Source organism: Stenella coeruleoalba (genome assembly GCF_951394435.1).
Source record: "Stenella coeruleoalba genome assembly, contig: scaffold_40, whole genome shotgun sequence".
Classification (NCBI taxonomy): domain Eukaryota; kingdom Metazoa; phylum Chordata; class Mammalia; order Artiodactyla; family Delphinidae; genus Stenella; species Stenella coeruleoalba.
Genome location: NW_027646100.1, coordinates 652,934 through 669,149, shown reverse-complemented (window position 1 = coordinate 669,149; position 16,216 = coordinate 652,934). Strand labels below are relative to the sequence as shown.

Sequence of the window (16,216 nt, the reverse complement as noted above, 5' to 3'; positions counted from 1 at the left end):
AGGTACGATGATTCTAACTGAAATAAGTCACACAGAAAAAGAAACATCATAAGATATCACTAATACACGGAATGTAAACTTGGCTACACAGGAACTGCATTCCAAAACAGAACAGGGTCTCAAATTTAGAAAACCAACTTATGCTTGCTTAAGGGGAAAGGTGAGTTGGGGTGCTGCATAAAACCAGAGATTGAAATGAGTACAGATAAAGTTCCTTAAGCCAAATATGGAATAGACAAGAGCTACTCCTTGCTCAACGAAATGGACTCAACACCCCATATTAAACGCCTAAGAATGTACCTGACTAGTAAGTATCTTAAAACCTATGGATTGCTATGTCTCCAAAAGAGAATCAAGCGTGTGTACAGGGGTATAAACGCAGCAGTGATAGGATTGGAGAGGTTCGGTGAGCAAATGAAGACCCTTTGAAGTCATATTGCATGGTACCCATTACACGGGTCTCAACTCTCCAGGTTTAAGGTATTCTTCCTTCAGCTAAAACATGCATGTGGAACCCAGAGTATGATCAACCATGTGAACGAGAGACGTGTTCAAATATGTCTCAGTTTTCCTCCCCTGGTACTCGGGTGCAACATTCCAGACGCTTTACTAACACTCTCCCCACTTGGAGAGTCAGCGCCTTTAACCTCCTGTTTGGCCCAGTTTGCAATTTCTGCGGAAGATGAACAGGAATAGCGAGAACCAATGAGAGGCTAGCTGGAGGTGTCTGGACGGGCAAATTTAACTCTCATTTCCCACCAGGAAGAGGAATTAACCAAAGGCTCAGCGTGCCGTGCCGGAACCAGATTAGGGCCTGAAGCCATCCTGCGGTGTTGCGGCCAGGTCACAAGAAAGCGAGTTGAAGAAAGGAGCTCAGGGGCACTGTAATTCACAAACCTGCAGAGTTATAAATGACAGCTATCGTCCAAAAATAGACTGAAGTAAGGCTGCCAAGAGGACTTGAAAGCGGGGCAGAATTGCAGGAAACCGATTTCAGGAGGTAGACTGGAATTGCATTGAAAGCATAGGAAAAGAGGCAGAACGTCCACAATGATGCACTTGGCCAAAAAGGGCGTATGCGTTTTTTCCTGAATATATTCAGGAAAAAACGCATACGCCCTTTTTGGCCAACCAAGCAAGCTTGCAAAGGAAATCTGCACGACAATGAAGTCTCACTTCCCCCCGGTCAAAAGGGCCATCTGAAAAAAGTGTAAAATCCAGAAAGGCAGGACAGGCCATGGAGAACTGGGAGCCTTGTTATGCTGAAGGGCGGGATGTAAATTGCCAACAAACACTCGGGAGAAGTGTATGGTGTTTCCTGAAACATCTAAAAAACAAAGCAACAGAGCCTAGGGCACTTCCACTTATGGTCCTATAGCTTAGGGAATTTAAAATCAAAAAGACACAGCCACCCCAAAGTTTCGAACGGCTCTGTTTACAAGAACCTCGTTTACAGTACAAGTTCAACATCGCAGAAAGTGAAAAATGGATAAAAAAGTTGTGGTATTTACTTACAAAGCAATATCACTCAGCAATGAAATCTGTGTCATCAGGCCCTTAGCAGCACAATGAGTGGATTCAGGTATGATGATTCTAACTGAAATAAGTCACACAGAAAAAGAAACATCATAAGATATCAGTAATACACGGAATGGAAACTTGGCTACACAGGAACTGAATTACAGAACAGAACAGGGTCTCAAATTTAGAAAACCAACTTATGCTTGCTTAAGGGGAAAGGTGAGTTGGGGTGCTGCATAAAACCAGAGATTGAAATGAGCACAGATAAAGTTCCTTAAGCCAAATATGGAATAGACAAGAGCTACTCCTTGCTCAACGAAATGGACTCAACACCGCATATTAAACGCCTAAGAATGTACCTGACTAGTAAGTATCTTAAAACCTATGGATTGCTATGTCTCCGAAAGAGAATCAAGCATGTGTACAGGGGCATAAACGCAGCAGTGATAGGATTGGGGAGGTTCGGTGAGCAAATGAAGACCCTTTGAAGTCATATTGCATGGTACCCATTCCACGGGTTTCAAATACCCAGGTTTAAGGTATTCTTCCTTCAGCTAAAAGATGCATGTGGAAACCAAGTATGATCAACCATGTGAACGGGAGACGTGTTCAAATATTTCTCAGTTTTCCTCACCTGGTACTCGGGTGCAACATTCCAGACGCTTTACTAACACTCTCCCGACTTGGAGAGTCAGTCCCTTTAACCTCCTGTTTGGCCCAGTTTGCAATTTCTGGGAAGATGAACAGGAATAGCGACAACCAATGAGAGACTAGCTGGAGGTGTCTGGACGGGCAAATTTAACTCTCATTTCCCACCAGGAAGAGGAAATAACCAAAGGCTCAGCATGCCGTGCCGGAACCAGATTAGGGCCTGAAGCCATCCTGCGGTGTTGCGGCCAGGTCACAAGAAAGCGAGTTGAAGAAAGGAGCTCAGGGGCACTGTAATTCACAAACCTGCAGAGTTATAAATGACAGCTATCGTCCAAAAATAGACTGAAGTAAGGCTGCCAAGAGGACTTGAAAGCGGGGCAGAATTGCAGGAAACCGATTTCAGGAGGTAGACTGGAATTGCATTGAAAGCATAGGAAAAGAGGCAGAACGTCCACAATGATGCACTTGGCCAAAAAGGGCGTATGCGTTTTTTCCTGAATATATTCAGGAAAAAACGCATACGCCCTTTTTGGCCAACCAAGCAAGCTTGCAAAGGAAATCTGCACTACAATGAAGTCTCACTTCCCCCCCAGTCAAAAGGGCCATCTGAAAAAAGTGTAAAATCCAGAAAGGCAGGACAGGCCATGGAGAACTGGGAGCCTTGTTATGCTGATGGGCGGGATGGAAATTGCCAACAACCACTCGGGAGAAGTGTATGGTGTTTCCTGAAACATCTAAAAAACAAAGCAACAGAGCCTAGGGCACTTCCACTTATGGTCCTATAGCTTAGGGAAATTAAAATCAAAAAGACACAGCCACCCCAAAGTTTGGAACGGCTCTGTTTACAAGAACCTCGTTTACAGTACAAGTTCAACATCGCAGAAAGTGAAAAATGGATAAAGAACTTGTGGTACTTACGTACAATGCAGTATCACTCAGCAATGAAATCTATGTCATCAGGCCCGTAGCAGCATAATGAGTGGATTCAGGTACGATGATTCTAACTGAAATAAGTCACACAGAAAAAGAAACATCATAAGATATCACTAATACACGGAATGTAAACTTGGCTACACAGGAACTGCATTACAGAACAGAACAGGGTCTCAAATTTAGAAAACCAACTTATGCTTGCTTAAGGGGAAAGGTGAGTTGGGGTGCTGCATAAAACCAGAGATTGAAATGAGCACAGATAAAGTTCCTTAAGCCAAATATGGAATAGACAAGAGCTACTCCTTGCTCAACGAAATGGACTCAAAGCCCCATATTAAATGCCTAAGAATGTACCTGACTAGTAAGTATCTTAAAACCTATGGATTGCTATGCCTCCAAAAGAGAATAAAGCATGTGTACAGGGGCATAAACGCAGCAGTGATAGGATTGGAGAGGTTCGGTGAGCAAATGAAGACCCTTTGAAGTCATATTGCATGGTACCCATTCCACGGGTCTCAACTCTCCAGGTTTAAGGTATTCTTCCTTCAGCTAAAACATGCATGTGGAACCCAGAGTATGATCAACCATGTGAACGGGAGACGTGTTCAAATATGTCTCAGTTTTCCTCCCCTGGTACTCGGGTGCAACATTCCAGATGCTTTACTAACACTCTCCCGACTTGGAGAGTCAGTCCCTTTAACCTCCTGTTTGGCCCAGTTTGCAATTTCTGTGGAAGATGAACAGGAATAGCGAGAACCAATGAGAGACTAGCTGGAGGTGTCTGGATGGGCAAATTTAACTCTCATTTCCCACCAGGAAGAGGAATTAACCAAAGGCTCAGCGTGCCGTGCCAGAACCAGATTAGGGCCTGAAGACATCCTGCGGTGTTGCGGCCAGCTCACAAGAAAGCGAGTTGAAGAAAGGAGCTCAGGGGCACTGTAATTCACAAACCTGCAGAGTTATAAATGACAGCTATCGTCCAAAAATAGACTGAAGTAAGGCTGCCAAGAGGACTTGAAAGCGGGGCAGAATTGCAGGAAACCGATTTCAGGAGGTAGACTGGAATTGCATTGAAAGCATAGGAAAAGAGGCAGAACGTCCACAATGATGCACTTGGCCAAAAAGGGCGTATGCGTTTTTTCCTGAATATATTCAGGAAAAAACGCATACGCCCTTTTTGGCCAACCAAGCAAGCTTGCAAAGGAAATCTGCACTACATTGAAGTCTCACTTCCCCCCGGTCAAAAGGGCCATCTGAAAAAAGTGTAAAATCCAGAAAGGCAGGACAGGCCATGGAGAACTGGGAGCCTTTTTATGCTGATGGGCGGGATGTAAATTACCAACAGACACTCAGGAGAAGTGTATGGTGTTTCCTGAAACATCTAAAAAACAAAGCAACAGAACCTAGGGCACTTCCACTTATGGTCCTATAGCTTAGGGAAATTAAAATCAAAAAGACACAGCCACCCCAAAGTTTGGGACGCCTCTGTTTACAAGAACCTCGTTTACAGTACAAGTTCAACATCGCAGAAATTGAAAAATGGATAAAGAAGTTGTGGTATTTACTTACAAAGCAATATCACTCAGCAATGAAATCTGTGTCATCAGGCCCTTAGCAGCACAATGAGTGGATTCAGGTATGATGATTCTAACTGAAATAAGTCACACAGAAAAAGAAACATCATAAGATATCAGTAATACACGGAATGGAAACTTGGCTACACAGGAACTGAATTACAGAACAGAACAGGGTCTCAAATTTAGAAAACCAACTTATGCTTGCTTAAGGGTAAAGGTGAGTTGGGGTGCTGCATAAAACCAGAGATTGAAATGAGCACAGATAAAGTTCCTTAAGCCAAATATGGAATAGACAAAAGCTACTCCTTGCTCAACGAAATGGACTCAACACCCCATATTAAACGCCTAAGAATGTACCTGACTAGTAAGTATCTTAAAACCTATGGATTGCTATGTCTCCGAAAGAGAATCAAGCATGTGTACAGGGGCATAAACACAGCAGTGATAGGATTGGAGAGGTTCGGTGAGCCAATGAAGACCCTTTGAAGTCATATTGCATGGTACCCATTCCACGGGTTTCAACTACCCAGGTTTTAGGTATTCTTCCTTCAGCTAAAACATGCATGTGGAACCTAGAGTATGATCAACCATGAGATCGGGAGACGTGTTCAAATATGTCCCAGTTTTCGTACCCTGGTACTCGGGTGCAACATTCCAGACGCTTTACTAACACTCTCCCGACTTGGAGAGTCAGTCCCTTTAACCTCCTGTTTGGCCCAGTTTGCAATTTCTGCGGAAGATGAACAGGAATAGCGAGAACCAATGAGAGGCTAGCTGGAGGTGTCTGGACGGGCAAATTTAACTCTCATTTCCCACCAGGAAGAGGAATTAACCAAAGGCTCAGCGTGCCGTGCCGGAACCAGATTAGGGCCTGAAGCCATCCTGCGGTGTTACGGCCAGCTCAAAAGAAAGCGAGTTGAAGAAAGGAGCTCAGGGGCACTGTAATTCACAAACCTGCAGAGTTATAAATGACAGCTATCGTCCAAAAAGAGACTGAAGTAAGGCTGCCAAGAGGACTTGAAAGCGGGGCAGAATTGCAGGAAACCGATTTCAGGAGGTAGACTGGAATTGCATTGAAAGCATAGGAAAAGAGGCAGAACGTCCACAATGATGCACTTGGCCAAAAAGGGCGTATGCGTTTTTTCCTGAATATATTCAGGAAAAAACGCATACGCCCTTTTTGGCCAACCAAGCAAGCTTGCAAAGGAAATCTGCACTACAATGAAGTCTCACTTCCCCCCCGGTCAAAAGGGCCATCTGAAAAAAGTGTAAAATCCAGAAAGGCAGGACAGGCCATGGAGAACTGGGAGCCTTGTTATGCTGAAGGGCGGGATGTAAATTGCCAACAAACACTCGGGAGAAGTGTATGGTGTTTCCTGAAACATCTAAAAGACAAAGCAACAGAGCCTAGGGCACTTCCACTTATGGTCCTATAGCTTAGGGAATTTAAAATCAAAAAGGCACAGCCACCCCAAAGTTTGGAACGGCTCGGTTTACAAGAACCTCGTTTACAGTACAAGTTCAACATCGCAGAAAGTGAAAAATGGATAAAGAACTTGTGGTACTTAAGTACAATGCAGTATCACTCAGCAAAGAAATCTATGTCATCAGGCCCGTAGCAGCATAATGAGTGGATTCAGGTACGATGATTCTAACTGAAATAAGTCACACAGAAAAAGAAACATCATAAGATATCACTAATACACGGAATGTAAACTTGGCTACACAGGAACTGCATTACAGAACAGAACAGGGTCTCAAATTTAGAAAACCAACTTATGCTTGCTTAAGGGGAAAGGTGAGTTGGGGTGCTGCATAAAACCAGAGATTGAAATGAGCACAGATAAAGTTCCTTAAGCCAAATATGGAATAGACAAAAGCTACTCCTTGCTCAACGAAATGGACTCAACACCCCATATTAAACGCCTAAGAATGTACCTGACTAGTAAGTATCTTAAAACTTATGGATTGCTATGTCTCCGAAAGAGAATCAAGCATGTGTACAGGGGCATAAACACAGCAGTGATAGGATTGGAGAGGTTCGGTGAGCCAATGAAGACCCTTTGAAGTCATATTGCATGGTACCCATTCCACGGGTTTCAACTACCCAGGTTTTAGGTATTCTTCCTTCAGCTAAAACATGCATGTGGAACCTAGAGTATGATCAACCATGAGATCGGGAGACGTGTTCAAATATGTCCCAGTTTTCGTACCCTGGTACTCGGGTGCAACATTCCAGACGCTTTACTAACACTCTCCCGACTTGGAGAGTCAGTCCCTTTAACCTCCTGTTTGGCCCAGTTTGCAATTTCTGCGGAAGATGAACAGGAATAGCGAAAACCAATGAGAGGCTAGCTGGAGGTGTCTGGACGCGCAAATTTAACTCTCATTTCCCACCAGGAAGAGGAATTAACCAAAGGCTCAGCGTGCCGTGCCGGAACCAGATTAGGGCCTGAAGCCATCCTGCGGTGTTACGGCCAGCTCAAAAGAAAGCGAGTTGAAGAAAGGAGCTCAGGGGCACTGTAATTCACAAACCTGCAGAGTTATAAATGACAGCTATCGTCCAAAAAGAGACTGAAGTAAGGCTGCCAAGAGGACTTGAAAGCGGGGCAGAATTGCAGGAAACCGATTTCAGGAGGTAGACTGGAATTGCATTGAAAGCATAGGAAAAGAGGCAGAACGTCCACAATGATGCACTTGGCCAAAAAGGGCGTATGCGTTTTTTCCTGAATATATTCAGGAAAAAACGCATACGCCCTTTTTGGCCAACCAAGCAAGCTTGCAAAGGAAATCTGCACTACAATGAAGTCTCACTTCCCCCCGGTCAAAAGGGCCATCTGAAAAAAGTGTAAAATCCAGAAAGGCAGGACAGGCCATGGAGAACTGGGAGCCTTTTTATGCTGATGGGCGGGATGTAAATTACCAACAGACACTCAGGAGAAGTGTATGGTGTTTCCTGAAACATCTAAAAAACAAAGCAACAGAACCTAGGGCACTTCCACTTATGGTCCTATAGCTTAGGGAAATTAAAATCAAAAAGACACAGCCACCCCAAAGTTTGGGACGCCTCTGTTTACAAGAACCTCGTTTACAGTACAAGTTCAACATCGCAGAAATTGAAAAATGGATAAAGAAGTTGTGGTATTTACTTACAAAGCAATATCACTCAGCAATGAAATCTGTGTCATCAGGCCCTTAGCAGCACAATGAGTGGATTCAGGTATGATGATTCTAACTGAAATAAGTCACACAGAAAAAGAAACATCATAAGATATCAGTAATACACGGAATGGAAACTTGGCTACACAGGAACTGAATTACAGAACAGAACAGGGTCTCAAATTTAGAAAACCAACTTATGCTTGCTTAAGGGTAAAGGTGAGTTGGGGTGCTGCATAAAACCAGAGATTGAAATGAGCACAGATAAAGTTCCTTAAGCCAAATATGGAATAGACAAAAGCTACTCCTTGCTCAACGAAATGGACTCAACACCCCATATTAAACGCCTAAGAATGTACCTGACTAGTAAGTATCTTAAAACCTATGGATTGCTATGTCTCCGAAAGAGAATCAAGCATGTGTACAGGGGCATAAACACAGCAGTGATAGGATTGGAGAGGTTCGGTGAGCCAATGAAGACCCTTTGAAGTCATATTGCATGGTACCCATTCCACGGGTTTCAACTACCCAGGTTTTAGGTATTCTTCCTTCAGCTAAAACATGCATGTGGAACCTAGAGTATGATCAACCATGAGATCGGGAGACGTGTTCAAATATGTCCCAGTTTTCGTACCCTGGTACTCGGGTGCAACATTCCAGACGCTTTACTAACACTCTCCCGACTTGGAGAGTCAGTCCCTTTAACCTCCTGTTTGGCCCAGTTTGCAATTTCTGCGGAAGATGAACAGGAATAGCGAGAACCAATGAGAGGCTAGCTGGAGGTGTCTGGACGGGCAAATTTAACTCTCATTTCCCACCAGGAAGAGGAATTAACCAAAGGCTCAGCGTGCCGTGCCGGAACCAGATTAGGGCCTGAAGCCATCCTGCGGTGTTACGGCCAGCTCAAAAGAAAGCGAGTTGAAGAAAGGAGCTCAGGGGCACTGTAATTCACAAACCTGCAGAGTTATAAATGACAGCTATCGTCCAAAAAGAGACTGAAGTAAGGCTGCCAAGAGGACTTGAAAGCGGGGCAGAATTGCAGGAAACCGATTTCAGGAGGTAGACTGGAATTGCATTGAAAGCATAGGAAAAGAGGCAGAACGTCCACAATGATGCACTTGGCCAAAAAGGGCGTATGCGTTTTTTCCTGAATATATTCAGGAAAAAACGCATACGCCCTTTTTGGCCAACCAAGCAAGCTTGCAAAGGAAATCTGCACTACAATGAAGTCTCACTTCCCCCCGGTCAAAAGGGCCATCTGAAAAAAGTGTAAAATCCAGAAAGGCAGGACAGGCCATGGAGAACTGGGAGCCTTGTTATGCTGAAGGGCGGGATGTAAATTGCCAACAAACACTCGGGAGAAGTGTATGGTGTTTCCTGAAACATCTAAAAGACAAAGCAACAGAGCCTAGGGCACTTCCACTTATGGTCCTATAGCTTAGGGAATTTAAAATCAAAAAGGCACAGCCACCCCAAAGTTTGGAACGGCTCGGTTTACAAGAACCTCGTTTACAGTACAAGTTCAACATCGCAGAAAGTGAAAAATGGATAAAGAACTTGTGGTACTTAAGTACAATGCAGTATCACTCAGCAAAGAAATCTATGTCATCAGGCCCGTAGCAGCATAATGAGTGGATTCAGGTACGATGATTCTAACTGAAATAAGTCACACAGAAAAAGAAACATCATAAGATATCACTAATACACGGAATGTAAACTTGGCTACACAGGAACTGCATTACAGAACAGAACAGGGTCTCAAATTTAGAAAACCAACTTATGCTTGCTTAAGGGGAAAGGTGAGTTGGGGTGCTGCATAAAACCAGAGATTGAAATGAGCACAGATAAAGTTCCTTAAGCCAAATATGGAATAGACAAGAGCTACTCCTTGCTCAACGAAATGGACTCAAAGCCCCATATTAAATGCCTAAGAATGTACCTGACTAGTAAGTATCTTAAAACCTATGGATTGCTATGCCTCCAAAAGAGAATAAAGCATGTGTACAGGGGCATAAACGCAGCAGTGATAGGATTGGAGAGGTTCGGTGAGCAAATGAAGACCCTTTGAAGTCATATTGCATGGTACCCATTCCACGGGTCTCAACTCTCCAGGTTTAAGGTATTCTTCCTTCAGCTAAAACATGCATGTGGAACCCAGAGTATGATCAACCATGTGAACGGGAGACGTGTTCAAATATGTCTCAGTTTTCCTCCCCTGGTACTCGGGTGCAACATTCCAGATGCTTTACTAACACTCTCCCGACTTGGAGAGTCAGTCCCTTTAACCTCCTGTTTGGCCCAGTTTGCAATTTCTGTGGAAGATGAACAGGAATAGCGAGAACCAATGAGAGACTAGCTGGAGGTGTCTGGATGGGCAAATTTAACTCTCATTTCCCACCAGGAAGAGGAATTAACCAAAGGCTCAGCGTGCCGTGCCAGAATCAGATTAGGGCCTGAAGACATCCTGCGGTGTTGCGGCCAGCTCACAAGAAAGCGAGTTGAAGAAAGGAGCTCAGGGGCACTGTAATTCACAAACCTGCAGAGTTATAAATGACAGCTATCGTCCAAAAATAGACTGAAGTAAGGCTGCCAAGAGGACTTGAAAGCGGGGCAGAATTGCAGGAAACCGATTTCAGGAGGTAGACTGGAATTGCATTGAAAGCATAGGAAAAGAGGCAGAACGTCCACAATGATGCACTTGGCCAAAAAGGGCGTATGCGTTTTTTCCTGAATATATTCAGGAAAAAACGCATACGCCCTTTTTGGCCAACCAAGCAAGCTTGCAAAGGAAATCTGCACTACAATGAAGTCTCACTTCCCCCCGGTCAAAAGGGCCATCTGAAAAAAGTGTAAAATCCAGAAAGGCAGGACAGGCCATGGAGAACTGGGAGCCTTTTTATGCTGATGGGCGGGATGTAAATTACCAACAGACACTCAGGAGAAGTGTATGGTGTTTCCTGAAACATCTAAAAAACAAAGCAACAGAACCTAGGGCACTTCCACTTATGGTCCTATAGCTTAGGGAAATTAAAATCAAAAAGACACAGCCACCCCAAAGTTTGGGACGCCTCTGTTTACAAGAACCTCGTTTACAGTACAAGTTCAACATCGCAGAAATTGAAAAATGGATAAAGAAGTTGTGGTATTTACTTACAAAGCAATATCACTCAGCAATGAAATCTGTGTCATCAGGCCCTTAGCAGCACAATGAGTGGATTCAGGTATGATGATTCTAACTGAAATAAGTCACACAGAGAAAGAAACATCATAAGATATCAGTAATACACGGAATGGAAACTTGGCTACACAGGAACTGAATTACAGAACAGAACAGGGTCTCAAATTTAGAAAACCAACTTATGCTTGCTTAAGGGGAAAGGTGAGTTGGGGTGCTGCATAAAACCAGAGATTGAAATGAGCACAGATAAAGTTCCTTAAGCCAAATATGGAATAGACAAAAGCTACTCCTTGCTCAAAGAAATGGACTCAACACCCAATATTAAACGCTTAAGAATGTACCTGACTAGTAAGTATGTTAAAACCTATGGATTGCTATGTCTCCGAAAGAGAATCAAGCATGTGTACAGGGGCATAAACGCAGCAGTGATAGGATTGGAGAGGTTCGGTGAGCAAATGAAGACGCTTTGAAGTCATATTGCATGGTACCCATTCCACGGGTTTCAACTACCCAGGTTTAAGGTATTCTTCCTTCAGCTAAAAGATGCATGTGGAACCCAAGTATGATCAACCATGTGAATGGGAGACTTGTTCAAATATGTCTCAGTTTTCCTCCCCTGGTACTCGGGTGCAACATTCCAGACGCTTTACTAACACTCTCCCCACTTGGAGAGTCAGCGCCTTTAACCTCCTGTTTGGCCCAGTTTGCAATTTCTGCGGAAGATGAACAGGAATAGCGAGAACCAATGAGAGGCTAGCTGGAGGTGTCTGGACGGGCAAATTTAACTCTCATTTCCCACCAGGAAGAGGAAATAACCAAAGGCTCAGTGTGCCGTGCCGGAACCAGATTAGTGCCTGAAGCCATCCTGCAGTGTTGCGGCCAGCTCAAAAGAAAGCGAGTTGAAGAAAGGAGCTCAGGGGCACTGTAATTCACAAACCTGCAGAGTTATAAGTGACAGCTATCGTCCAAAATATACTGAAGTAAGGCTGCCAAGAGGACTTGAAAGCGGGGCAGAATTGCAGGAAACCGATTTCAGGAGGTAGACTGGAATTGCATTGAAAGCATAGGAAAAGAGGCAGAACGTCCACAATGATGCACTTGGCCAAAAAGGGCGTATGCGTTTTTTCCTGAATATATTCAGGAAAAAACGCATACGCCCTTTTTGGCCAACCAAGCAAGCTTGCAAAGGAAATCTGCACTACAATGAAGTCTCACTTCCCCCCGGTCAAAAGGGCCATCTGAAAAAAGTGTAAAATCCAGAAAGGCAGGACAGGCCATGGAGAACTGGGAGCCTTGTTATGCTGATGGGCGGGATGGAAATTGCCAACAACCACTCGGGAGAAGTGTATGGTGTTTCCTGAAACATCTAAAAAACAAAGCAACAGAGCCTAGGGCACTGCCACTTATGGTCCTATAGCTTAGGGAAATTAAAATCAAAAAGACACAGCCACCCCAAAGTTTGGGACGCCTCTGTTTACAAGAACCTCGTTTACAGTACAAGTTCAACATCGCAGAAAGTGAAAAATGGATAAAGAAGTTGTGGTATTTACTTACAAAGCAATATCACTCAGCAATGAAATCTATGTCATCAGGCCCGTAGCATCATAATGAGTGGATTCAGGTACGATGATTCTAACTGAAATAAGTCACACAGAAAAAGAAACATCATAAGATATCACTAATACACGGAATGTAAACTTGGCTACACAGGAACTGCATTCCAAAACAGAACAGGGTCTCAAATTTAGAAAACCAACTTCTGCTTGCTTAAGGGGAAAGGTGAGTTGGGGTGCTGCATAAAACCAGAGATTGAAATGAGCACAGATAAAGTTCCTTAAGCCAAATATGGAATAGACAAGAGCTACTCCTTGCTCAATGAAATGGACTCAAAACCCCATATTAAACGCCTAGGAATGTACCTGACTAGTAAGTATCTTAAAACCTAGGGATTGCTATGTCTCCGAAAGAGAATCAAGCGTGTGTACTGGGGCATAAATGCAGCAGTGATAGGATTGGAGAGGTTCGGTGAGCAAATGAAGACCCTTTGAAGTCATATTGCATGGTACCCATTCCACGGGTCTCAACTCTCCAGGTTTAAGGTATTCTTCCTTCAGCTAAAACATGCATGTGGAACCCAGAGTATGATCAACCGTGTGATCGGGAGACGTGTTCAAATATGTCTCAGTTTTCATACCCTGGTACTCGGGTGCAACATTCCAGACGCTTTACTAACACTCTCCCGACTTGGACAGTCAGTGCCTTTAACCTCCTGTTTGGCCCAGTTTGCAATTTCTGCGGAAGATGAACAGGAATAGCGAGAACCAATGAGAGGCTAGCTGGAGGTGTCTGGACGGGCAAATTTAACTCTCATTTCCCACCAGGAAGAGGAAATAACCAAAGGCACAGCGTGCCGTGCCAGAACCAGATTAGGGCCTGAAGCCATTCTGCGGTGTTGCGGCCAGGTCACAAGAAAGCGAGTTGAAGAAAGGAGCTCAGGGGCACTGTAATTCACAAACCTGCAGAGTTATAAATGACAGCTATCGTCCAAAAATAGACTGAAGTAAGGCTGCCAAGAGGACTTGAAAGCGGGGCAGAATTGCAGGAAACCGATTTCAGGAGGTAGACTGGAATTGCATTGAAAGCATAGGAAAAGAGGCAGAACGTCCACAATGATGCACTTGGCCAAAAAGGGCGTATGCGTTTTTTCCTGAATATATTCAGGAAAAAACGCATACGCCCTTTTTGGCCAACCAAGCAAGCTTGCAAAGGAAATCTGCACTACAATGAAGTCTCACTTCCCCCCGGTCAAAAGGGCCATCTGAAAAAAGTGTAAAATCCAGAAAGGCAGGACAGGCCATGGAGAACTGGGAGCCTTGTTATGCTGATGGGCGGGATGTAAATTGCCAACAGACACTCGGGAGAAGTGTATGGTGTTTCCTGAAACATCTAAAAAACAAAGCAACAGAGCCTAGGGCACTGCCACTTATGGTCCTATAGCTTAGGGAAATTAAAATCAAAAAGACACAGCCACCCCAAAGTTTGGGACGCCTCTGTTTACAAGAACCTCGTTTACCGTACAAGTTCAATATCACAGAAAGTGAAAAATGGATAAAGAACTTGTGGTACTTACGTACAATGCAATATCACTCAGCAATGAAATCTATGTCATCAGGCCCGTAGCAGCATAATGAGTGGATTCAGGTACGATGATTCTAACTGAAATAAGTCACACAGAAAAAGAAACATCAAAAGATATCACTAATACACGGAATCTAAACTTGGCTACACATGAACTGAATTACAAAACAGAACAGGGTCTCAAGTTTAGAAAACCAACTTATGCCTGCTTAAGGGGGAAGGTGAGTTGGGGTGCTGCATAAAAGCAGAGTTTGAAATTAGCACAGATACCGTTCCATAAGCCAAATATGTAATAGACAAGAGCTACCCCTTGCTCAACGAAATGGATTCAACAATGAGGTATCACCTCACACCTGGTAGAATAGGCATCATTGAAAATCTACAAACAAAAAATGCTGGAAAGGGTCTGGAGAAAAGGAACCCTCTTCCACTATTGTTGGGAATATAAATTGATACAGTCATTATGGAGAACAATATGGAATTTCTTAAGAAACTAACAATAGAATTACCATATGATACAGCAATCCCAGTACTGGACATATACCCAGACAAAACCATAAATCAAAAAGAGTCATTCACCGCAATGTTCATTGCATCACTATTTACAATATCGAGGTAATGGAAGCAACCTAAATGCCCACAGACAGACGAATGCATAAAGCTGTGGTACATATATAAAATGGAATATTACTAAGCCATGAAAAGGAATGAAATTGGGTCATTTGTAGAGACGTCGATGGATCTAGAGACTGTCATACAGAGTGAAGTAAGTCAGAAAGAGAAAAACAAATCTTGTATATTCATGCATATATGTGGAACCTAGAAAAACTGTACAGATTAACCATTTTGCAAGGCATAAATAGAGCAACAGATGTAGACAACAAACGTATGGACAACAAGGGGGGAAAGCTGTTGGGGGGTGGTGGTGGGAGGAGTTGAGAGACTGGGATTGGCATGTATACATTTATATGTATAAAATAGATAACCAATAAGAACCTGCTGTATAAAAATATAAAATAAAATTCAAAATTAAAAAGAAATAAAATTTAAAAAATAAAACAGAAAAAACAATTATTCCCTGCACATACATGTATTTATATGAATAAATTATTTCCATGCTTATATCTGTAAATACAAAAAAGAGGAATAAAATCTACCTTGAACCAAAAACGAAAAAGAGAAAAAAACACAGAACCCACCAGTTACACAGAGGAAAACCGTATCAGGGCACTTGCTCCAGTTGTAAACAATTCTGAAGTTGGTCAGTGGTGGGGAATCGTCTCCCATTCAGCCAGCAGCCCCCACGCAACAAGCGTCCTCATTGCAAAGCTGGGGCACCGTGCCGAGGCATCTGTGAGTAAACGTGAGCTGAGCCCCAGGCCAGTTGCTGCTGAACTATTCCCACCCGTCCCAGGTAAAACACCTGAATATATACAAGGACTTGAAAGCCTAGAGGAAGGGCCATAGAGCCACACGAGTGACAGCATGCCGGCCGACTTGGTGCCTGCAGGCCAGCCAGGATGGTCCTGGCCCTGGGTGCTCTTCTGGAAGATTTCCATTTCCCTGCCTGAGATACCCGTCCTGTCCCTGCCCCCACTGCTTTTTTCCTTCCTCACCTCTGCCCAGGGAGAAATTCCAGCAGCAGGTATGGGTGACACATCCTCTTCTTTAGCAGGTGGCAGCCTGGCAACTGCTGCAGAAAGTCCAACAGAGCCCCACTCACACTGGGCCACCCACAAAGCCGTGGCCTCTCACTCCCTCCCACCAGCCCAGCCCCGAGACTGCTGACAGGGCAGAGAAAATGGCGTCAGGCACGGCTGCAGGGGCTCTTGCTGCCTGGAGTGGTATTTATATTGATCTCAACCCAGGCACACCTGGGGAGGGCTGGCCGGCACGGTAAGGCTGCCCAGGTCAGCCAATCATCACCCCTCAGGGGCTCACAGTTGCAGAAAATGGAACTTGCTGAACCGGCCAGGTCCAAGGAACAGGTGTGGGCTCCTGAGAGTCAGGATAGACAAGGGGCTGCAGCTTTGGCTTGTTTTCTAATCATTTTATCTGG

The 16,216-nt window shown here is 44.0% G+C and overlaps 1 long non-coding RNA gene across 7 annotated transcripts in view; it reads right to left on the bottom strand.

The window, feature by feature from the left end:
* Nucleotides 1-6,309, bottom strand: part of LOC307181340 — a 1,758,975-nt gene extending 1,752,666 nt beyond the window's left edge. For all 7 annotated transcript variants that reach the window (XR_013826453.1, XR_013826454.1, XR_013826455.1 and 4 more), the window contains exon 1: nucleotides 6,248-6,309. This is a non-coding gene — a long non-coding RNA (uncharacterized lncRNA). The remainder of the gene's footprint in view (nucleotides 1-6,247) is intronic.
* Between the last annotated feature and the right edge of the window lie 9,907 nt (nucleotides 6,310-16,216).